Source organism: Columba livia, chromosome 1 (genome assembly GCF_036013475.1).
Source record: "Columba livia isolate bColLiv1 breed racing homer chromosome 1, bColLiv1.pat.W.v2, whole genome shotgun sequence".
In the NCBI taxonomy this organism is placed as follows: domain Eukaryota; kingdom Metazoa; phylum Chordata; class Aves; order Columbiformes; family Columbidae; genus Columba; species Columba livia.
In genome coordinates, this window is record NC_088602.1 from 61,018,675 (window position 1) to 61,044,016 (window position 25,342).

Sequence of the window (25,342 nt, forward strand, 5' to 3'; positions counted from 1 at the left end):
TGCTGCAACACTTGTTGCATCCCCTTAAAGTCCACAGTGGAGTGTGCCAGAAGGTCAAGGCTTGCACGGAGGTATATGTATGATCTACTGGACTTCAGCATCAACTAATACCTTCAGAATTTTTTTTTCCTGCATAAGAGAACTCCATTCCATAATTACTGAAAGAAAAGTAGAAAGAAGGAGGAATATTTGTATCTCTTATCTGTGGGGACCTAATGCAGCATGTAAAACTTTCTCAGTCCCTTTTGCAATCCATTGTGGGGAAAAAGGGTGATAGGAGTGGAGTACAACAAACTGTCCTATGGATATTACTCTATCTCCATCACTTATTTTTTTTTCCTGAGAGAAGAGACTCTGTGGAAATAGTAGGGCAGCAAAAATGTATGATGTGAATATTCCTCCAAAAAGATTCAGTTTAGTGGATTTCTATTTCAGCAGAACATTTTGAAATTCAAGCATCTCATTTTTACATTTGAATGAAAACAAATTCTGAAACCTCGATGTTCTTCATAAGCCCTTTTGTTGTTTACTCAAGCTTAGTTATAGACTTAGGCATCAAAATCATCCTGATCTTGTGTGACATCTGACATCATTGATGTACAGTATTAAAGGATTTTTAAATCAATTGCACACATGAATCTTAAAATTGATGAAGAGCAGGTAATTCAACACTAGAACGAGATTGCATAGGGTGCTTTAAATTCTCTATCACCTGAATCTTTATACTAAAGGAGTGTTTTCTAATGCCCTTTCCAAACATAACCACTACCAGAATTCACCATGTTTCAAGCAAGCACATGAACAGAAATGGAACAATGTGCAAATTATAAACACCAAGCAGGAAGGAGAAGACAACAACTGTGTAGAAATGCCAAAATATTCCTTTCTTCCTCCAGAGAGTATCCTTGAAGGTTAACTGAAGTCGCTGTCCTTGTTCCATTTAATAGAAGTAGTGTCTCAGTGTTAAATACCTAAATAATAATGATGAGGAATAAGAAAGAATGAACTTTGTTGTTTTTTCTTTCTTTTCCCTTGCTTTTGTGTATCAGCTTGATGTTACATAAATGTCATTTTAATTCAATGATCTTCTCATCAGGAAATTGTGAGCTTTTAAGAGCTGCAAAAGTGCCACGGGATTCCTGCTCACAGAATTTCTTTTGTCTTTGTAGTTTGCAGCCTTCTATCTCAGAAATACAATACAGAGAGTATGAAATATGAACATGAGGAGCAGCAGGAACAACATACTCAAAACAAATTTCTTGGGGACGATTGAGAAAGAAGTTCAATTAAGCAAGATGTTATTACTAGTTGTCATAGGACAATGAGTTCCCTTCTGATTATCTGTTATGCTATAAGCAAAACTGACACATGTTCAGAGTATTTTTGGATTATTCTTCCAAATAATTTTCCCCTACTTATATGATTCTGTTATTGAATTTCTCTCTTCTTTGTCCATTGTTCACTCCTGAATTTCATTCCAAGATCCTTGCTAAATACTGCTAATGTTCTTATAGATTAAATTGAGAATGATATTTATAAAATTCTTGCCCAGTCTAGTCTTGTATCTTTCTGCAGTAAATGCTGAAAGAATTTAATGTTTATTTAATGCCAGTTTTAATTCTGGCACACAGAATTTTGGAAATATATTGTTAAACTAACTATAATTTATCAAACAGAATTTAAAATGGAAGAGTTCTCTTGATGAAATTCACTGTTAGGTTTTTAACAGCTTCTGACAGCACAAAACTGTGGAAACATTTTTTTCAGTGGAAAGCCATTACTAGTTTGATATTAAGAGTAAAACAGAGGTAAACCCTTCTAATCCATGTTCATTAGGTCATTAGTTTATGATTCTGAAAAATATTAATACAATTTATGTCACACAACATAGAGTAATAGAAAATACAGCTTGCTCAGCTTCTCTGGTATTTCTTTTAAATGAGATAACAAAACTGACTGATTAGGTTAGTAGGGTCAACAGCATATTCAGAGGTCTTTTCAAATTAGGGATATAGCTGCTATGTAAACCAGAATACGAATTTGTACAGGTTTTGTTTCTAGCTCATATTTGTCTCAGTTTGCTTTTCAGATACTCAATTTAATTGTACAGAATGTATAGTCATGAGGATAATTAATAGAATATAGATTCTAGTCTCAAACTGTTACCAAAAGGACTGTCACAGTCCTTGGATACATGAACAAAGGAAATATTTATTAGACACGGATCACTTATTTTATCAATTTATTTTTAGTGGTACTAAGATCATTTTGGAAGCAGTTTAAAGAGAGTAATGAAAAACAATTGGAGACAGTTCAGAAACAAGTATGTTGAATGATGAATGGATTGTAAAACGTGACATTAATGTCCATTCAGCAACCTTCACCCCAAAATCTATGTAATATATCACATAAAAAGAAAAATAGTTAATTAGTCACACCTAATTTATGTGTTAATACAACCAGACCCACTGCTTGAAAGCAAAATTTGGATAGCTTCTTACAGAGGATTGAAAAAGCACTTTTTTGCGTAATGATGAACGTATGATAAAATTTTTAGCGGTTCTATAACCTTTCTGTTCTCTCATGGTCAATGAGGTTTTTTAATTCTTGGGAACTTTTTTTACTTCAGATTGGTTTCCAAATGCACATTCAATAGCTCAGATAGTAATGGACTGAGTGAAGTCCTATGAATTCTTTTTGGGCACATGACCATCCTAGTCCTCTGGACTTCTAGTTTGTGACTCTACAGAAAGACTGAAATTAATTTGTTCCCTGAGACATGCAACTTTACAACTCTGCTAATGAGGCACATCCTCAGAATGCTAAAGTTTTAGCTTTGTGCTCTCGTATGCAAGCACTCTCCATTTGAAAGTATGCCTAGTTTGGATTGCTCATTGTAGTTTTACTTGTGGTGGCCATTTTTTTTCTCTTGTCAGGGAGAGTGAATCTGGCCTCATATAAATGAATAAGCTTGTCATGCTACTTGCACTGTTAAACTAAACATCCTCAGGCACAACTTTTATATCCTCTTGCACTCTTTTGCTTATAACCAATGAAAATATGCATAAAATTCTTAAAAATTGATTGAATGCCATTGCACTGATTGATAGTTGCTTTTTTATACTTATTGACTTGTGAGAATTTTTGATAATATTTCAATAAAGGCAATTATAGTCCCTTTTTGTGTGAATCTTGAAGTTAACATCCATAATTGACTAAAAGAACATAAAATATTCTGACATGAGCATTAAGTGTTTATCTTATGTGCAGTGCAAAGAGAAACATTTATATATTAAATACTTTTAATAATGCAAGAATATCAAGTTGCAGAATTTGAGGCACTCCTCTGAAGTACGAAAGTATAAAGAGCTTTTTTTTTAGTAAGATAAAGAATCCTAGAACAAAGGTGACTTTCATCAAGCATAGACCTGCAGGCACAAGAAAGACTGGGAACCTTCCATCTGATTTAGTACTGAATGAAAGCAATTCCTGTGCAGACTTTTGCCAGGGCTGAAAAGAACTGTCAAATGAAATCAGAAATTGTTGTGAAAATTGAGAAATGTAGAATGATATAATTAACTGAAAGAACTGGCAAGCTTGGTCTTAACGATATTAGTGATCAAAAGTAATCTCAAAGGTTTTGGGGACTTTGTTCTTATTCTGAAATCTTAGCGATGAATTATCCGTAACTACTATTTTTCTGTATCTGTCTCAGTTCTTGTTAGACTACTATGTTAAATGATTCCTGCATTAGTTGCAAATTCCTTTATTGCAACAAAAGGTAAAATTATGCTTTATGTAAAAAAAATCCACCTCAAATTTATGTCTAAAAGATCTTTTAATTTACTGTCATTTTTCTCTCTTGGTTTTTGATCTCATAAATCAACACACATGTATGCCTAATGTGATCAAAATTGGCAATCATATTACATACTGTATTAAGAGGGGAAGTCAGTTTTTCTCTTTTAACCTCACTTGCCATATATAAATAAGAAATTACATGAGTATTCTAATTTTTGTTTTGGAAGGAAGGGATTCTGCTGCTGTGTAAGCATTCACGTGTATGTGTTGAGTTTGGAAAAAAAAAGACAGATAAAAGGTACAACATTTGAATGGAAGGATTCCTCTCTCCAAGATACCAAAAATCTGCAGAAATCAAGCAGCATCATATACTTCAGAGTTTGCTGAATAGCAGGGAGCTGGACTCAGTTCAAGGCACCCTTGGAAGCCACCACCTGCTGCCTCCCTGCTGTCAAACTTCAGAGCTCCGGAGCTCTGGAAAGAAGAACAGAGCTGGATTTCCCACTGCACAACTTGCAGTGGGCTCCTTCAGTCTTTCTTCTCTTTCCAGAAACTGCAGAAGTCTGTCCTTAGCCTCTTCGAACCATATACTCTGGGTAAGTGAGCCATGTTCACAAGCAGAGAAAATCTTTCTTCTGCATGCCAAGCAGAAAAGGGCATCATATAAACAAGCATCCAGGCCGTACTAGCACTTGCTGGGTTTGCAATATTTCTATATTCAAAAGATAACCACTTGATCTAATCAAAGCCTACTTCCTCCAGAGGGAAGCCTTCATTAAAAAATGCCAGGGGTTTGTTGTTGGTGGTTTATTTGTTTTGGTTTGGTTTGTTTTGGTTTGGTTTCTCCCTGTCACAACTCTCTTTATGAAAGACCTTTATTGTCAGAAAAAAACTTCAGTTTTCACTATCTGCTCTTCCTCTTCCCCAACTAGAAGCATCGTAGGTACCGAACCCAGAGTAAATACTATTGACTGCTGAGAAAGAGAAGCCAGCATGTAGAGTTACAACTTGCATGTAACAGCAGTCTTTCTGGCAATGTCTATATTGGTTGTTGAAAGTAAATAAACATTTCAAATAGCTGATAAGTAATATGATGTAAATAATTAATCAGTCTTGTCCACTGCAGAAATTAGGTGTTTCAGTACTAACTGAGAATTTAAACTAATTTGCAGCCTCTGCATGAAAACATTAGAGGGAGCGAGAAGCAGCACACCCGTGTCTGTCTGACAGAGGCACCTGGCTGTGGAGTAGGAGGTGCAAAGAAGTGCCACCCACAGGGTCCAATGAAGAAAACAATTCCTCCCACTTTCTAGACTCTGACTTAGAATCTGGCAGCACAAGGTGAACCTTAGTTGCAAACGAAATTTCAGCAAAGTTAATATGCATTTCACAGATAATCATCTTCAGAAAAGAAACACTATGATTTTCTTGATATATTCTAGTCATAAGGTTATTTCCTTCTCTGCTGTATTTCTACTTTCAGAAAAGCTCCAGTGAACCTCAGCTTCTTAATTTGATAGTTATATGGCTAGATTTATTTTTGATGCTGAACTACAATTTTAATAAGAAGTTTGTTCAAGGAATCCACACATGATGTTGCAAAAAAAGACTATGCAAGAATGACACTTTTTAATCAAGTAAATCTAACATGTATTTATCCTCAGGGTTGTATCTTTCTCTTACAGCAAAAGCAAGAACTGCTATTTTTATTGCTGTTGGCTTTTTAATACTCTCAGTAACAATATAGTGCTAATAAATAAATGAGACAAGAATTTTCCTTATCACACTCATCAGTAGAATTCTTAATTGTTTTGATTCTTATTTATGTTAACTTTTTCCCACTGAAATTTCTCAGTATTACACAACTCATTCTAGCAATATTAATCAGAAAACACCTGCAAATTAGAAACGATGGCTCTCTTTGAACTTAGTTTACGAAATCATGATTAAATGTCAGCCTCATTAGTACAGGAGTATTTTCACCATTACAGTTATTACAGCAGCAGTGAAGAACGATATGAGCAGATTACTGTAGATAACAACTTCATATTTTCTGTACAATCCACATAAAAATCAGCTGCTCTGGTATAAATGAATGAAGCTTAAATAATTACTATTGATGGTTTAATATAGAAAAATTAAAAAAAACAAATTAACTTTCTGATTCACAGGCTGAGTTTCTATGTATGCCAACTGAAAAAAACCCACATACATGTATGTTGTTTCTCTTGTAAACACAACATTTTAATTGGGAAGTCATTGAGATGTGAAGAATCCCTGAGACATCATAAAGATGAAATCACTTATTCACAGGAACAGCAGAGTCACTCCTGTACCATCATGAGGGAAAGATGCTTGTAAAATAATTGCCAGTGGATGAGCAATTGCTATGTAATGACTGAAGCTTATAAAACAAATCACAATCACCTGTCATCTGTTTTTCATTGTATCCATTGACTGCATGTGCTTTGGGACAGGAATTGCCTCATCTATACACAAAACAGGCTCTCATAATTGAACAGAGGCAAAGCTAAAACACCAGTAAATCTGTAACTAAATAATTTAATTAATGCACTTGTAGCTGGATTTGACATATTTCAAAAGAGGTTTAACTGCCTGTGACTCCCGAATTTGAAAAATATGTGGGTTTTTTTCTGTTCCTTTTTATTTAAAAGTATGAGTCAGCGTTTTGACCTAGCTAAACACTTCAGAAAAATGAAGATAGTATTTCTGTGAGAGTGTTAAAAGTTATCGTGTACAGAGCTTCGAAAGTTTTTAAATGCATCTAAACACACGCATAATGGTTCTTCATCCATTTGATTTGCAGATTCAATATTTTCATGGGATGCTCAAATGAATTTGAAATTTGCCTCCGAGGTCATGCATACTTATGTTTCCCTAATTTGAAGCTTCTGCTTGTTAGCCTAGCAGTTCCCTCAAGATATTATTGAAGATTTTCAAACAGTAAGTTTATCAAATATATATATGTTGGGAAATTTGGAATAAAAACCACGCTGAAAATACACCATTTGCTCTCAGTAATTTAAAAGCTAAATCTATTTCATAGTTATTGAAGGTCTTATTTTGAGAGACTGATCTTTTTTTGCCTTGTCTCATCAGTATAATGGCATTTCATTTTTCCCTTCTAACTCACCAGCTGAATCATATTCAGAATCAAATTGTAAGTGTTTGAATCATGAAAAAAATGAGGAAAAACAGGAAAAAAAAAAAGAGAGTTTATGAACTTTGGAAGAAGGGACAGGCAACTCAGGAGGACTGCAGGGATGTCATGAGGTTATGCAGAGAAAAAATTAGAAGGGCTAAAGCCCAACTAGAACTTAATCTGGCTGCTGCCATAAAAGACAATAAAAATTGTTTCTGTAAATACATTAGCAACAAAAAGAGGGCTAAAGAGAATCTCTTTTATTGGATACAGAGGAAAACTAAGGATGAGGATGAGGAAAAAGCTGAGGTACTTAATGCCTTCTTTGCCTCAGACTTTAACAGTAAAACCAGTTGCCCCACGATCAGTTTATTATTCCTTTATTCCTCCACTTTTATCTTACACCAGGGGCAATCTCTATTGCTAGCAACAATTTATGGTAGCATATGTAAACTAAGGACCTAGCTTAATGTGGTTAATATTATTCTGTGTTGATGGAATTTATAAAAAGCTTGTCTTTATAAGGTGATTGGTGGTGTTTATTTAGTTTCTGTGCAGATGCTCAAAGCAGGTTTCTTTCTCCAGTGCCACAATGTGCGTGAGCGAATGCTGAATATACATAGCATGCAACAAATATTGTTAAAGAGGAAATCAGATAAAACATGATTTTTAGATGCAGTTTTCAATAGTGCTTTTATTTGATTTTTCTATAAATGCATAAGCAAAAAAAAAAAAAAAGAAAAAGGAAGGCTAAGGAGAATTCGCGCCCTCTCCCTGTGCCCTTCTGTGTGAACTGCCGTGCAATTGAGGGTAAGAAGTTGCCTTCGTATTTACTTATTTTCCATTTCAATGAAGTAAGAATTTTTCTTTCCCCCCCATCCCCAATGAAATGAGCAAAAAAATATCTTGGGAAGCAGCAAAAGTTAGGACAAAGAAGGAGAACATATTTCTTAAGAGCTTTGTTCTGGCTTTTAAAAAGGGAATAAGACAACTCAGTCAGTGTTCTTTGTAGTACAGAGCACAAAAAAGTCAAGCAAAACATCTCATAGCATTTCATAAACCTGAAGACATCTTAACTGATAGCTTTTGAATGAAAGGTTCTTTTATTCTTCACTATTATATATCTACATTTTAATAGGCATGCATTTTAGTTAGAGTTTTGGTCCAGATATCTCTCCGATTTTTAGGAATTAAGTACTTTGCATATAGAATTCTGTAAACAGATTTTTAAAATCCTATTTACTGTGCTTTTTCTCTAAGTCAACTGCTTCCTTCTTCCACAGAGGAAGCAAAGCATTTCTAAACAAAACAAAAATTTCCTTATTCAAGGCTTCATCATGAGTATTAGGTTATGTACCATCCCTGTAACAGAGGGTAAAAATGCAGTGGCTCTTTTTCAAGTGGCAGATCCCAATTGCAGGGAGTCAGATATGTGTTAGCATTTCCTGATCACATTCCCCCTCTGTATATGGGTTAAAAAGAACATCTGATTTCATTTAGGCTGAAAAAAAAAAAAATAATCAGCCAGATATCAGCTTCCCAACCTCGAATAAATAAACAAATCAAACAAAAAAAAAAATCTCCTCCAGTGCTTTACATTAATGTTATCCTCTGAAAAAAAAAACAAACAACCAAACATAGTGGAATGGAGAGACAGGTTGAGGCTCTTATCTCAAATTTCTCTGGAGCTGTTCTGGAGAATAATCCTACGGTTAAACAAACAAATAAACAAACAAACAAAAAACAACAGCAAAAAATCCAAAACAAAAAACCTCAACCCTAAACAAAACAACAAAAACAAAAGAAAACAAAACAAACCACAAAGAAACATAACCCTGTTTACCACCTAAAAGGAAAAAGCTGGCATGGACAGATTTTTTGTGGTAGTGAAATTAAACAGCAAACAATTCTAACTGTGATATTAAACAGCAAACAATTACACATCCATAAAAGAGAATATCCATCTGAGCAGATGATGGCATACATTTATGTGTTGAAATCCTATATACACCCAAGCACTAAAAAATAAAGAGATCTATAAAAATAGATTATAAAACTCTAGAGTCTATGTTTCTCTTGCATAATACTTGAAAGTTAATTCCAGTAGAGCTAAACAGAAATATTCAATACACCCCAAAATACTGAAACAGGCATAGAAGATACATAGACTGTTGCTCACAAATTGAATGCATCCAAACTCATGGTTAATGGCTAGGTTGGCCCACTGCATAAAAGTATATCAGAGTCCAATGTCTTGATATGAGTAATGTGGTTTAGATTTAACTAGAATTACATAGGATTTTTAATTTCTGTAATTCAATTGTACATTAACTCCCGGAAGACCATCACTACAGTTAGATGGATTAACTGACCCTGAATAAGTATTACATGTGCATGTATTGGTGGTTGAAGAAGAAATTGTTTATTTTCTTTTCATACTGGGCTTTCCTCTCCTGCAATCCACAACTAAAGCTATGATGCAGGGCTAATGAGAAGACCCAGAAGTGTTTCCCATATTTCATGTAGCTGAATATAATCTGCTGCATAACTTCAAGAGCTCACACACAGTGTTTGGAACAGCAAAGATTCCTTTTCTGGCTTGTCTCATATAAAATAGATAGAGGGACAGGAAAGCAATGTGTAGTTCAGCTGAAGTCTGTGTCATGGAGGACACTGAAAATAGTGTGAAAATAGGCTCTTGTTCAACAATAGGCTCTTGGTCAACAAAGCCTCATATAGCAAATGAAGACAGCATATTTTCCCTGAACAATAGATTTTTGAGATCTATTTCAGATGGTTACAGTACAGAAACTACGAAACATTCCTTCTCATGTTTTAAGGCTACTACAGATCAACAGTCTTAATCTGGCCTGCAGTGTGATCCACCTGTATTGGCTACTATCTGAGGCCTCAAGCAGGAGTGAATGAGGTAAATCTATTTAAATCTTTTTTTTTTAATCTCATCAGATATATAGGTAGAATAATATAATACCTACCACTAGCTGAATTTAGCTGATAATATCTCTTAATAAATGCAATTATATTCCTGACGCTTTTCATCTTCTAAATTAATTTTTATCAGCCTATCCATACTGTAGACAACAAAAGCATTCATCGAACATAATTTAAGCAAACTGGGCTGTTTCTAAATAAGATATATCACTGGAACTCATCGCAATTTATTATACTGCATATGCATAAACCAATATATTTTCCATGCACAGGAACTAATAAAGCTTGTTTTCTTTCAGATTTATAGGTAATATCCTTTATGTCACATTACTGTAATAGCTCCATGCTCTTTTCCATCCCACTAGCTTTTGCACCACAAAGTTAGCAGTTCCTTCAGATATCCCTGCTCCAGTTTTCTCCATGTCCCCTAACTAGAGATAGACCAGTGGCAGCATGTGCAATGGGTCTGGCAGCAACCTCTGACTGGTTTGAAGTGAGGGAACTGCTGAGGTCACTTTCCATCTTTCCATCCATGGAGGTACTCAGTAGGAATGCCCCCTTTTCCCCACCAACTTGCACGATACTTGTGTAACATACTACCATTTAGGTACTTAATCTTTTATCAGATTTGACTAAAATGGGCAATAGATTTTAAAATTAAGGGGGAAGGAAAGTCAGAGATAATGAAAGCAAATTTGCACAAAGCTCATTTCCTCAAGAACCACAGTGAGATTTGATTAGCCCAAATGTATGAATCTTCACAGAGTACCTTAAGAAATATAGATATGTTAGAAATTTTGTAAAGGATTATGAAAATGTCTAAGCTTATCATATTCAAGTTCTTTAAATCTTCTGCAAATGAAAATACATGCAAAATACATTCTAAGACCATGGCAAACTTGTAGAGCATACTGAATAACTTTTCTTTCCACTGCCTATGATTTAAGAGGTGCATTTATAAGTGTGTCCTTAAGTCCTACGTTTGCATGTAATGAAAGATCTGTCAGCAAGACAATTCTCTGCACAAGTCTGTCTCTCCAGCTTGGAGCTGCATTTGACACAACCTCTTCTAGACAGAATGCAATAAGAATTGCTATTATTAGTCCAAAACCAGAGATCCTTATGGTCAGAAATATTGACTTCACTGTATGAGATTATTTCACACTAATCTTACAATTATAGTTCCAGCTATTTTATGTGAGAATATATTAATCAGTTCCTTGATTATCAAAGTCTAGGATGAAATTTCTGGCTAAAACCAGAGAGGATACCATTTCAAACCATATCTTAATATCCAGCATCCCAGTAATTAGGGCATGAGCTTTAGAGAGAAAACAAACTACCCCCCCACCTTCCTTATTCTGGTTCTTTAGTTTCACAGGTAGAAACCCTAACTTGACATCTACAACATCTGTAAGAAGTGAGTAGCAGATGTTGTCTCAAAAGAAGGGTAGGATTTTATGTCCTTTTTGACTCACTTTGTCTTGGGATAAATGCCTGGGCAAGGTTCAGAGTGGTAGTACACCCACAGATTTTGCTGGTCAGACCAGCTTTCTATTTGTGGAAAGTCAGTCTATAAAGATAACTAATGAGATGGCTTGAAAATTTATTTCCTGGATTGCTGTGTAATGCCACTTGGTTTGTTAAGTAGCTGTCACATCCCTGTGTGGGCTCAGAAGATTTGTACACTGGGAATGTTTACAATGTACTTTGAAAGGAGAGCAGCAGCAGCAGCAAGGAGCGCAAACACAGAAAGCATCCTTGGAGCAGAAATGCACCTCTTGGTGTTGGACAGGTGGCACACTCTCCGATGAGCTGTCCTGTTTGCTACAGTGTGGAAACACATTCAATAGGTGTTGATAACTTGGACTTGTTCTGCTAGTTCATTAGTTCACGTCAAGTAATAGAAAAATCTATTGCCTATGGCAAAGAAAAATAGATGTTACATTATAGAGGGTCTATAGCTGTGTAATTGGCTTAATTTTATGAATTCTTACTACCCTGAAGCAAGTGACAGGGACTCAGTATGCTGCACTGCACTACTTGAAGTAAGATCCTCCTCTATATGCTGCCCAGGCACTCAACAGACTCCTTGTAATTTCTTCGAATCTCTGCTTTCCAGTCAAGTTACACCTTCTGTACTCTACTGATAATATGCATTTTATATAATAAGCTGAGGATGTGTTGTGGAAAAACATAGCAAGTAAAAATGCTATAGTGTTGTTTTCAAGTGGTGGAAAGGTAAAGTTAGTCACTATTTATTGTTGAATCTTTATCTAGTGCTTCTTCTTATCATGAGTAAACTTTCAGCTTCTTCCTCCTCTCCTCTCCTCTCCTCTCCTCTCCTCTCCTCTCCTCTCCTCTCCTCTCCTCTCCTCTCCTCTCCTCTCCTCTCCTCTCCTCTCCTCTCCTCTCCTCTCCTCTCCTCTCCTCTCCTCTCCTCTCCTCTCCTCTCCTCTCCTCTCCTCTCCTCTCCTCTCCTCTCCTCTCCTCTCCTCTCCTCTCCTCTCCTCTCCTCTCCTCTCCTCTCCTCTCCTCTCCTCTCCTCTCCTCTCCTCTCCTTTTTACAAGTGACACTGCCTGTGTTTTTTGTGATGTGAAAACAAATAAAGCCACATATTTTTAGAAAATGAGAAAAATCTAAACTAATGTTGACCTAGTGAAGAAATGATCAAACATCTATTACTTTTCTTGGAACACAGATATACTGACAGTTTGTTCATATTGTTGCTGTTGATGTAGTTCTGTTTTTTGTGTGTGTGCACATTTTAACTATTAAGGATACATAAATGCAATGTATCACGGGTTATATTACACAATAGATGCACATATCTGACCAGCTGTAGTCTAGTAAATCCCCATGTAAAATGTACTGCTACTATCTGAGAAAAAAGTTTAACACTCTATTGTGTTAAAAAAACCCCATATATTGAGATAGCTGTGGCTCTGCTGCAGTTATGGTATCCAAAAAAGCAATACTCACTTCCAAGAGAAATGTATGTAACAGGTGCCCAGAAGACACAGGTACACATGTTGTTCTTAAGGATTTGGGTTGCTTAAACTGGCAGTGACCACCGTAATTTTTGAGATTCCTCACAAACTCTCTCATTTTACATATCTTCATTTTTAATTAACGATACTAATATTTTTCTGCAAATTCTGAGACATCTTTCTTTTCTATGTGAGCTTTTTCAAGACTGTCCACAAAATAGCATGTCAAAGCAAAGCTCTTCAGAAGCTTTAATAAAAACTGCAAAACAATATAAACCATAAAAATGCTACCATGGAGAGTCCTAGGGATATTTATCTGTATTTCATCTTCATGATATATTATTACACCATTTGAGCTATAACATTAAGCCAACCCCAGGGTACTTCAAAACTCTTATAAATGGGGAATATTTTTTTTTTTAAGTGAAGGCAGTCTTTTTCCTAATGATTAATCATTAAAATGGTCCATAGAGACCAAATATTAGATTCATACCAAAGTTGCATTTTTAAAAACGAGAGACTAAGAAACACTACCTAAAGAGGCTGGGAAAGCACTTTTGTCTTGGAATTTAAGCATAAAATTTGTGTGAGTCTAGAGTTTTATCTGTAATTTGCTTATAAGAAATATATAGACTTCTTGAATGAAAAAACTGCAGTTACATGGACTAGCTCTTGTGGAATATTAATTAGGAAAATACCTACATTTTGCCATCATTACCTAATGACTAGAATTATAATCTGTTTGGAACTATAACCGTTTTAATAATCAAAACAACAATTGATTTTCTCTGTCCTTTTCCCACCAATGATTCTCTAAACTCTCTCACTAACCTAGCCCACTCATCAACCTGAAGCAGAGCTGCTCATTTTCTAATGGGTTAGATGTTCACATTGGGGAAAACTGATCAGTTCACACACTTTAAATCAAATCAGGATCAAAGCAATTTATTGATTTACTACCGACATGTAAAACACTAAAACACACTGTTTAACAAACACTATGCTCAAGATCAATATCAGAAACACCCAAAACCACAGTAATAGACACTTGAAAAATTTTAATACATCCCTTCAAAATTCTAAATACCATTTATATCTCATGCCAAGAAGTTTCACACCACCACATCCTGGTGACTGTCCCTCTGGCTGTGGGTGTCAGAAGCTCATCCCCCATCCCCAGAGTGGGTCCCCTTTGTGCACCCTTCCTGTGGGACAAATGACCCGGTGTCACCCCTTGTGATGTAGCCTGCACCCACTGACCCACGTGCTGGTTAGAAAGTCCCATGTCCCGGCAGGATGGATGACCTGTTACCCCTCCACCAAGGTGACTTCTTCTGTGTCAGAAATCTTTTTGTAATTCTCTGCTTCCTGATTCTTTCACTTTAGTGTCATCAGTGTGGGGCAAAGGCCCTTTTGGCCAGTTTTGGGTGTTACCCATCACTCACAGTCACATATAGGTCTTACTCCCATTTTCCCATTGTATCAGCTGTGGTTATAGAGGCCTTTATGTCAAGGGCGAGCAATGTGACCACCATCACAACGTTTAAGAGACAGAAGACTTACAGCTACATTTGGGAAGACAGAGGTAGATTGAATATGAAAGTCCCAACAGTCATTAATTTATGAATCAGTGGTTTAACTGCATGCTATGCTATTTGTATCTTTACACTGGTGCCAACAGGGCATCTGAAAACAGTTTTTATGACAGGAGAAGGCTACCTGTAAGGATCTTAACACAAATGTATACACATTATTTGCAAGTCCTTGCTATGCTACAATGAGACTAAGGAAAAATGTACAGCACATAAACTAAATAAATGGTAGAATAAAGTGCTATAATGATTATCTTTTGACTGCCTACCATCTAAAGTGAATCTTGAGCTCTTGGAGAGGTGACTGGGAACTTGCTGCAGTGTCCCAGGAAGAGAACTGGGCTACTCCAACATGAAACTCTTACTAATGCAGATCGTAGCACAACTCTGACATTTTAGAACAGGAGCCGAAGTAATGCCTTTACTAAGCCAGAGGATCCAGCTAACAAGAAAACACTTGGCTAAATGGTAAATGGGAAGACAGCGAAAGTAATAATCATGGCAAACACGTGACAGAAGCAGCAAATCTCTAGAAGAGTTGAAATTACTGAAGGCCACAAAAATATGGGAGCTGATTATTCTATGTTGAAGGGTATGACCTGACCAAGGGTAGGTCAATCTGAAGACAGAGAAGCTCTTGCATAATACTTATGCATTAGACATGTGATGCTTTCCAAGATAAATGTAGAACAAATGAAAGATTTATTAGATCCTTCAAGGCCTCCCTCTCTTTTTTATTCCCTACCTCTCTTCCTTCCTACCTTTTCATCAGTATACTTATTATACTACCTGAAAATCTAAAGAATTTTAGCTTTGGACAACTGAAGTATCATAATGTGCACAGAGCTTAGCTCAAGGCAAACCTAGGTTAAAACATCTAATAGTTGAAAAATGAGGCCAAAACTAATATGTCAAATGTGTTTTTCATTCATTGAATGTGAACCAAAGACACCTGTTGGCTGGTTAAGCAAGAAACAGATAAAGGAAGACTGTTCATGAACATTTTCTTTTAAATTAGGTGTGATTGATGTGAACTGTACTCACCTATCATTCTAACTTACATAGTATCTATGAGTTCATCTAAATTGAATTAAAGGATCCAGTTGCTTTACTGTTGTTAATAGTTTTAGCAAATTATCTTAGTAAATCAGATCCTCATAGTTTTTACTAACCCAGCCAGATAAATCTTCACTAGAATTTCAGTTTTCTATTTCAGAAGATATGTTTATTTTTGAGACATAAAAATGCTGGAAGTTGATTAAGAAAACTCTCAAAAATACTGGATAAATAAAGGCTTCTATAGGTTGGAAGATACTTTTTGAGTAATTACTTCCAACAGATACATAAACCAGTTGTTTAATAGTTACTTCCTGGATAAAATGGGAACTAGTGTTGCCTAACCTAAAGAACCAGATCAAAGTCCTCAGAGATTGACAGGAGACAAGAAATAGGACAGAAACTTGCCTATTTTTCTTTCTCTGAAACTCTCCTGTTAATTCATATTGCATGGTAAATTTAACTCTCAGTAATAAGAACAACAATTAAAATAATATTCATATTAAGATTAAATTTTATTTTATTATAATTATTAGAATACTTTTTAAATGTTTCTTTAAATAAGTGTTGTTGGAGAAGACTGAGAATTTTGAATTAGTGAAATGGGAAAAATCTGGAAAGAGATTTGACATTTTAATGAAATTGCTCACAGCTATAAATCTAATGCTCTTAAACTTTATACAATAATTATAGGTACCCACTAGCACTGTGATCTGTCAGCATTTCCATTGTAAATTCAGTTTTTCAAGGATTAAAACTTAGTTGTGAAAATTTTATTTTGCCTTAGATTAGGCACTGAAGACCCAGTTTGGGAATGCATTTCTTTAGTGCCAGATATCTTGTGTACCCTGATAGCCCTATACCAGTTTTGAATAGGGGGAAACAAATCTGGCAAGATTAAATTCCACTCCCTAAATATGGTTTCTGAGTATATTTGTGAGTGCAAACAGAAAGGTTGAGAACAAATCACACAGTTTTACCGTAACAGCATCTAGTAATCTGAGAAATAAATTAATAGATGAAGACATGATTCAGACTACTTGACTTTTAACTTAGATCTCAGTATTTTTCCTTTGAATCAATGCCTTTATCTTATATTTCTCTATTGCTGTCTAACCCAGGTCATCTGAATCACGAAGAATGCAGAAGTAGAACACTAGAAGGTTTCACTCACCCTAAATTAGTCATTCAGGTGTCACGCATCCAAGTTTTAACTAAGTCTCTGTTTTAGCCAATGGACAGACACATCCAAAAGAAAAAAAAAAAATTCAAAGATGAGTCTTCAAGACAGGTTACTGAAATTGATTTATTCAAACTTACTGTTCGAAACAGGGTCAAAATAAAGCAAGGACTGTATTTGGTGAGCCTTAGCACTCCTTTTTAATGCTTTGAAATGACTAAATGTTTAAAAATCTCAGTTTGTACATTATCTCCAAATTTATATATAAGAATGTTAAACTTTGCTCTCTTTAAATACTTACTATCACTTGGAAACATTCAACAAGTATATTTTACTGCAAAAAATATAGAAATTATATAAAATTTTGACAATAAAATTAGTATGTATTGAACCAGTAGTTTTGTGATGCTGATTTCTCTGCTATATAAAGTGATCTCAGTTATATGGAAAATTCCTGGTGCAATTGGTATTGTCAGCAAATGTCTAATGATATGTTTAACCTCAAATTTTCATAGAAATCTGGTATCTCTTGGCAATATTTTGTCAGGAAAGTCTTGGCTGAGAGGCAGCTGATCTTGAACACACAGCATCCATTGGTACTCACCTAGAAGACTCAGGAGAATTACAGTTCTCACACAGCCTATTTCAGGCTGAAATTTGAGCCTCAGCCTCCTGTATCTCAGGGACACCCTGAACATATTGGATACTTTTTTTTGTTTTTTTCATTAAAACAAACAAACAAAAATATTTGAAAGGTCTTATTTATTTCAACATGGGGACTAAGTAGGAACACTCTTAGATCTTGAAACTTTTGATTAAATCTGCATAGGATTTTGTTCCTTATGTTTTGTACTCATCATCCAATTCACTTTATGAAAGTATATCCAAGATTACATGATGTAAAATGGTAATAGTAATAATAACAAATAATAATAATCATAAAGCAGCAGCTATGGTGGTGTTTGAGAAGCTTTATTTAATGTGAATATCAGAGAAAAAAAATGAAAAATATGTAGCTAAAAGGTGTCCATGAAATGCTAAGCAGAAAATGTCAAATTAAATAGGGTAGTAAAATCTTCATACTACTCTGTGTCATAATATGATAGCTACATATTAAATGTACCTGTGTGTACATATACTAAATGTGTGTAATATACTAAATGTGTGGAATGTAAATGTGAGGAATACTATTGCGTAATTCAGGTTTGGGGACTTGTCTACACTGACACTTCATTATCGCCACTTTACACTCAATAAAATGAATGCAAGTGTCAATAAGAGAGAAGCAGCAGCTCTGAGAACTTGAGTCACAAGACAATATCTGACCATTGTCTGAACGGCCAGTAGTGAAACCTGTATTGAAAGTATCTGAGGTATGTCTACTTGCCTCAAATGTGGTTATGTTTTTCATCTTATTTATTTGAAAAAGAACTGGAAATAATAATATTTAGAAAGCTACAAATGCATATGGTAGTTCTTTTTCAAAGCCAAACTCTTCCTAGGCACTGAAATTTTCACTTCTAATAAACAGTGTGAAGAGTAAAGTTCAGATAAGTTACCAGCTACAGATGAAAAAAACACATTCTTGGCTGTGGCTTTCTTGTATGCCAGTGCTAGCCTGTGTATCTGCCATGCTCATAGCAACCTTCTTAGCTCCTATATCTTCATTGTAATTAATGTAGGGCTTTTTCCACATCGAGGGCCACAGTTTCATCACATAGTCTTTAAAGCGGCATAAAGTTTCACCACAAAGACATTTCAAGTTATTTTCCACAGCCAGAAAGAAGAGGATAACTTGATTTTCTCTAGGATTAAACCACCTTGACTAGAAGTTCCTTAAACAGAAATAAAATAGATACATTAGTGCAACGTCCTGCACATGGAGGCCAGAAAGCCAACTGTATCCTGGGCTGCCTCAAAAGGAGCATGGCCAACAGGTCGAGGGAGGTGATTCTGTCCCTCTGCTCTGATGAGATCCCACCTGGAGTACTGTGTCCAGCTTTGGAGCTCTCAGCATAAGAAGGACATGGACCTGTTGGAGAGAGTCCAGAGGAGGGCCACAAAGATGACTGGAGGGCTGAAGCAACTGTCCTATAAAGACAGACTGAGAGAGTTGGGTTTGTTAAGCATAGAGAACAGAAGGCTCTGGGAAGACCTTGGAGGGGCCTTCCAGTACCTAAAGGGAGACTACAATAAAGCTAGAGAAGGATTTTTTACAAAGGTATGTAGTGACAGTACAAGGGATAACAGCTTTAAACCCAAAGTGGGTAGATTTAGATTAGATGTAAGGAAGAAATAATTTTCTGTGATGCTGGTGAGGCACTGGAACAGGCTGCCTAGAGAAATTGTGGATGCCCTGAAGTGTTCAAGGCCAGGTTGGATGGGGCTTTGAGAAACCTGGTCTAGTGGAAGGTGTCCCTGCCTATGTCAGGGAGGATGGAACTAGATAATCTTTAAGGTCCCTTCCAACCCAAATCACTCTATGATTCTATGATTCTATGATACTATGATTCTATGCCCTTCTTAGGAGAAATTCCAATCAGTGAATTTGTAGGTGTGTGAGAGACATTTGTGTGAATGGGGGAAAAAATACAGGAAGGCATTGTATTTTTATGTGGGGATACAGTAAAGGGAAGACTGAAGAATCTGTCACTGTAATTCTGCACAAGTAAATGCACAAGTGTATACACAAAATGGGCAAATTCGCTGTTCCTCACATAAGAAATCAATTAAGACAGCTTAGTATTAAATTGGAATAAAATTTAATTGTATATGTTCTGACAGATCAGAAAAAGAAATTGATCACTAAAAAAACAATTTGAAAGGTGGCAGTCATCAACAGGTATTGACATCAGTAGGTAGCTGAAACATTCCTGTATGTGGAACCAGTTTTCAACCATTTTCAATGAAAGCTGAAATCTCAGCTCCGGACAGACAAGTGCAGTAATTCTGCCTTTAAGGCTGCAATTGTTGAGGAAGGTAGACAAAGATTTTTTTTTTTTTCTCAATATCATGAGAAAACATGAGGTGGAAGTGAAAAATTCAAAAACAGAGAAGACTAACAGTTGCAACGAAAGTCAAACTCTTGCTGGAAAAGACACTAAATAGAAGGCTCTGCAGAAGACAGCTAATGTAAGCCAACATAAGAGGTGTCAGAGAAATAGTTGAGATATGTTTGTTTGGTTGTTTTTTTGCCCCTGGAGTAAAGAAGCTCCTAAATCTTAGCTAATCTTGTTCATCACAGGAGGTAAGTACAGAAATGTCAGTGTTATCTTCCTTCATATTCTTAGCAGAGTCACATGCCCTCAAGTTTCAGATATTCATGAACTGAAATACTAGCATATCATAAAGGTACTTTAAGTGTTAATTTCTCACACCTCTGAGAAAAAAAAAAAAGAAAAAAAGAAAAAATTTCAGAATAGAACAAGTCCTTGAAATTTTAACATTAAGTCATGTACAGAAAGCCTGTAAAACCATGCTTGAAGAAAATTGTCTCAATCATTTTGATGATTAGTTAAACAGGAAGAAAACATGCTACAGAACCAGACTGTGACCAATTTTAGGATACTCAGAATTATTTCAACCTATAAACTTGGTATAAATACAGTCTTCCATGAAGAAATAGGCTCAAGTCACATGATTTTTCTTGCTTCATACATAAAATTAAAAAAAATATATATAGTATGTGCATAAACCATGCAAAAAAAACTTGAGTAAAAATGTACACTGTGCAGAATTGCTATATATAATGTAACTTTAGTGAGAGACATAGAAAGAATTCATTGTGTGAGGATATGTGGAAAAAAAAACAACTGTTGTTTCTCTCTTTTATCCCTTTCTCTCAGCTTCCAAATAGAGGTGGAGAAATTAATCTTATTCTTTTCTGTATCAGGGTAGTATTACTGTCTCTGAGAACTGGTGGGAGAAAGGTAAGGTACCCATTTGCAAAGGTATGACTGCCTTGCAAAAAACAGAGGACATCTCTAGTGAGGGAGTGACAGGATGTGCACTGTCTGTCTTAAGACAGATTTTTGCATCCCCATGGTGCAAAATGCCTTGCTGAGCCTCTGCCAGGATGGTGTCCATGCCATGGTCTTTACGCCAGATTTAGATAACAAACCACCATCTGTCATGGAGCTTATGTGTAATACCAGTTAGCCAGGATATTAGATTATCATTCAGTTATTTGTTTCCAACTATAGGTTTAGACATCCTGTCTAAATATATTTATTCTTAAAATTTTCAGTAGAGGATACAGGAACTCAAAATATCAAGCTTGTAATGATAATTAATTATGCATGTGTCTACAACAAAGGCTTCATCCTAACACGCTATAATAGCTGTTTTTTTAATACTTTCTTTATTTCAGAAGTGTCATTCTGAATTTCTTGTTCCAAGAGTTTTTCAGGAAAACATCTAATACAAGTTCTCTGCTTCCAGAATTATTGTCCTGATTGAATAAATGGAAGATCTTGTGATGTTCTAAAAGTGTCTGTCACAAATGATCATCTTGTTTTTAATGATAACAGGAAGATTAACAAAATGTATTGCTTTCCAGATTATGTAGAACATAGATTGGCTGAGGAATTTGTACTTGATATGCAGAACTATTGTGGAAATATTAACTATTGCAGACAGCAGAAATTTCGCACAAGGAAATCCATAAAAGTCTGTAGTCTTAATTTTACAAAACAATTTCAGAATTTACCCAGTTAAACGAGCATTATAGACTTCTAAGGGATTTCTTAATTTAACATTGTTATTAACAAGAAAAATTGATTCCACACATACTGGGCATTCCCTTTCAATAAACAAAATTAAAAGCAGGATTTTTGCCCCCTCCATCAGAAGGTTTCTCAAATGCACTGCAATTAATAATTCACCTGTGAAAGATGAAATAGAGAAAGATCTGTATGCCCATGCAGGGAGTCTCCCACCTGTGACTTCAAAAGGAAAATACTGTCTTCTGCTGCTGCTTCTATTATTCTCTGTTCTGCAGAGGATACTGCAGTTCTGGTGCTGCATAATCATATTTCTTTCCTCTCCTAACAGTGCTCTTTCACTTCTTCTCAGCATCCTGGCAAGACTCTCTTGTCAGTCTTCCCTTCCTCCCCATGCTCTCTCTTTTCTTGAGGAGTTCCTTCATAGCTCCCAAAATATTATTTTCATTAAGGACACTTTCAAGAAGGAAAGGCACAGTTCTGATCAAATCAAAGGCTCCAGAGCAATCAGGCAGCCTGGGAATCCCTGGTGATTGTAGAAATGAAATAAAACACTTCCCTGGTGCTTGCAGTGCCACAAACTCCTTGCTATGGACTACATGGATAGGTATTATAGCAACTGTTCTTAAGTTATATGATCCTTAGCTTCTTGAAAAAAAAAAAAATACATATACAGAAGAAACAAATTTTGCTGTATAATATGCAGACAAACAACTACACACATGAGACGACCTCAGTCTGACAAGGCAGTGTTTGGAATGCCAAAATCACAATAGATATTCCCAAAGTGGCCAAGCACCGGCAGAGGGCTCTAGACACCTCAAGAAAACAGACAAATATACAGAAAAAAGAAAAAAAAGGGTATATAGAGCATAATCTCTTCAGACAAATATTTGGCTGTGCATGTAGGAAAAATAGGGAGAAAAAAAATCTACCCCATATAATTGACAATCTAGAACTTTGATCACAACACTTAAAGGCTGACATTGATTTAAAAAAGGTGAGTTTGTGATTACTACCCTGTAAATCTGTACTCAGAAATGCAGAACCTCAGAAGAACAGGGTCAAAAATATTTCCATTGTTCTTAAGATATCCTCCTTCAAACTGCCCAAGATGATGGTCATGCCACAACTTTCCTGGTCTCTGGCAGAACTTTGCCAACATTTCAGAAGAGATGAAGAATTGAGCTATCACTCCTGTCCCCACTGGATACAAAGAATACTTCCCTCCCTCTGAAAATAATCTCCTTTTAACTTGGCATGCTTATGATGAAGTAAATAGACTAGAGAGACATGTCTAACAGGAGTGGGGGAAGGACTATAGTTGTATCCTTTCCATATGCCAGCTATGCTAAAGAAAGTATATTGCATGTTATAGATCATAAAGTCATTATATGCATAACTGTTACCAACAACCAGCATTTCTTTATACCTCTCCTAGCCATCATTGTTCTTTGCCGTAGCAAAAGTAAAACTGAGATTCCAGTTGCTACTGTGGGAAAAATGTTATATATTCCAACAGTGATTGTTGTTGTTCCACTAATTCTGTGTAAACAGATAGTCATGATCATTATGACACCAAGAATTATACTAGAGAACATGTTTTGAAAAAAGATACATAACTCGAAAATAGACTATCTAACTAATTTTAGGACACTATGGAATACACAATTAAGGATCTTTTCCATATGATAAAAGCTCATCATTCTGGCATTCATTGGTTGGAATCACTGCGAGAATGTTATTTAAACAGTACTTCAGAACAGGATTTCATAGTAATAAGTACTTCCCTTTTCCTGAGTCTCCCTTTTTGATTTGAAAGAGGAATATTCAAAGTATTAATAATAGAATATATTAAAATCAATTCCTAGTTTTTAGAGGCCAATTTGCTTTCCAGTCTATTGGAAATGATTAATAGAAAGAATAATGCAATAGCAATGTGGCATTAAATTAGGTCATTTGTCCAAACAAGGCCATTCCACTGACTATTAGATGCCTAACTACTTTGTACAAATTTCCCTAGCAGATGTTAAAAGCCAATACTAAAAAATGGAAGAGAACGTATGAAATGGAAACAGCAATATAAAATCTTCTGGCTTCAGATTCTGTCATTAACTATGTTTTCATACAATAAAAGGAAGATACTTACAATCACTATTTGATTAATGATGTTTTAGTTGTGCAGTACCTAACTCTTTGCAGGTTTTTACAGGAATGCTCATATGCTCCCTCCTGTATTCATGGTCTTGTTCTGCGAAAAATTCCATTTTGAAAATAGCCCAGCTTTGCAACATGGTCTTGTACAGCATTTGGACAAGTACTTGGAGCTAAACCTCAGCACACTGGGAACTGATTGACGCTTCTTTTAGATCAAGAACAGTCTTGAAGACAGGCGCAAGGGAAAATTTATGGGCTGTTCATAATGATTATTCCCAGGGCTGCACACAAGGTTTACTTTTTCATGAACAAGATTCAGTCTTCTGCAAGAACTAAATGAATCTGTCCTGACACGTCTCAGAAATGTATTAGGCTCTCCACCACATTTATGTCAAACTGAACAAGGCACAGTGCTGACAAAGTTGAGGTGACTCCATAAGTTCCTCTCAAGCACCTCTTTTCTCTGACTGCCCACATGAGCTGACACAAAATCATGAGAAACTGAAAATTTCCCCCCTCAGAAATCCACTGTTCATCCTGCCTTTAAAAATCCAACACAGCCTAAATCCCCAGCCAAACCTAAAACTGGAGAGATCACTAAATTACTCTCTATAGCTGAAGGTGTTCAGGAGAGGAATTTGATTTCTTGGCCAGCTACCCACTCACAATTAAGATGACCTAAAGTAGCTTTTTACGTCTGAAGCACAGTTATAATTTGTGCCTCTGAATCTCTAACAGCATGATGTAATCATGCTATATATTTTTGTTCTATCAAAATCAAATAATTAATCCCTTATTAAACTTTATGCTAAGCAATATTTCACTTGCTGAACCACAGCTCTACAGCTTTGAATACCTTAGCAAAATGGATCTTGAATGTCACCCTGTTTTCATCCTCCTGATGTGTATGAAACCCATTTCCAAAAGCCTTAAGGTTTTTCTCATATATTTCTCTTTGAACTTAATCTTTGGATGACAGGTAAAATGACTCAAAGCAGGATTCTGTATCTACTTCACATTAGCATTGTCCTGTCTGTTGTACAAATATTTTGAAACAAGCAGTCTGAACTTTATTGTATAATTCCATTCTCTGTGAGAAACTATTCATCATTCTGCACATTATGCTTAAAGAAAAATGGGATATATTGTCTGAATTTGCTGGGGAAGCAGCAGTGCATCTTGCAAGAAAAGAATTGTTTTAAGTCCAGCTACAGCAGTGGAACAACTGTATCCCTGTGCTGAGAAAGCTGATTCTAATATCCACTGTCCCAGAGTTTTTACAGTCATAGTTATTATCTCTTAATTTGAGTGCCAAGCAGATAGAGGAGGGATAATGAATCAGCTAAAGCATGGAAATCAGCAGCCATGGCATGTTGGTCTTCCCCTGTGCTTGGTGCAGAAGTCAAAATGTATATGACCCACATTAATAGCTTTACATTAATTTGACTGAACATGGTCACAGGAAGCAGTGACACAGTCATTCACAAATGCTGCATGACACTGTCTTTAAAAGGAACTATATTTCATTGCACCACTCAGTCATCTGCCCTGTGTCCTTGTAATGACCATGGCACAATGTTGCCAACTGTTTTATCTGGTAGCAGTCCAATACTAGTGCCTTTAACACAGTTTTTAGAAATAGAACTAGTACAATAATAACATCACAACACAATGACTACTTATACAATGTGGGTGCAATTCCTTATGTCATATTTGCAAGTGGATTTAC

General features: G+C 35.8%; 1 protein-coding gene and 1 pseudogene across 1 annotated transcript in view; both read right to left on the reverse strand.

Moving 5' to 3' along the window:
- Positions 1-4,363, reverse strand: part of LOC135579114 (histone-lysine N-methyltransferase SETMAR-like) — a 31,351-nt pseudogene extending 26,988 nt beyond the window's left edge.
- Positions 1-25,342, reverse strand: part of NALF1 (NALCN channel auxiliary factor 1) — a 483,922-nt gene that overhangs the window by 213,291 nt on the left and 245,289 nt on the right. The window lies entirely within an intron of this gene.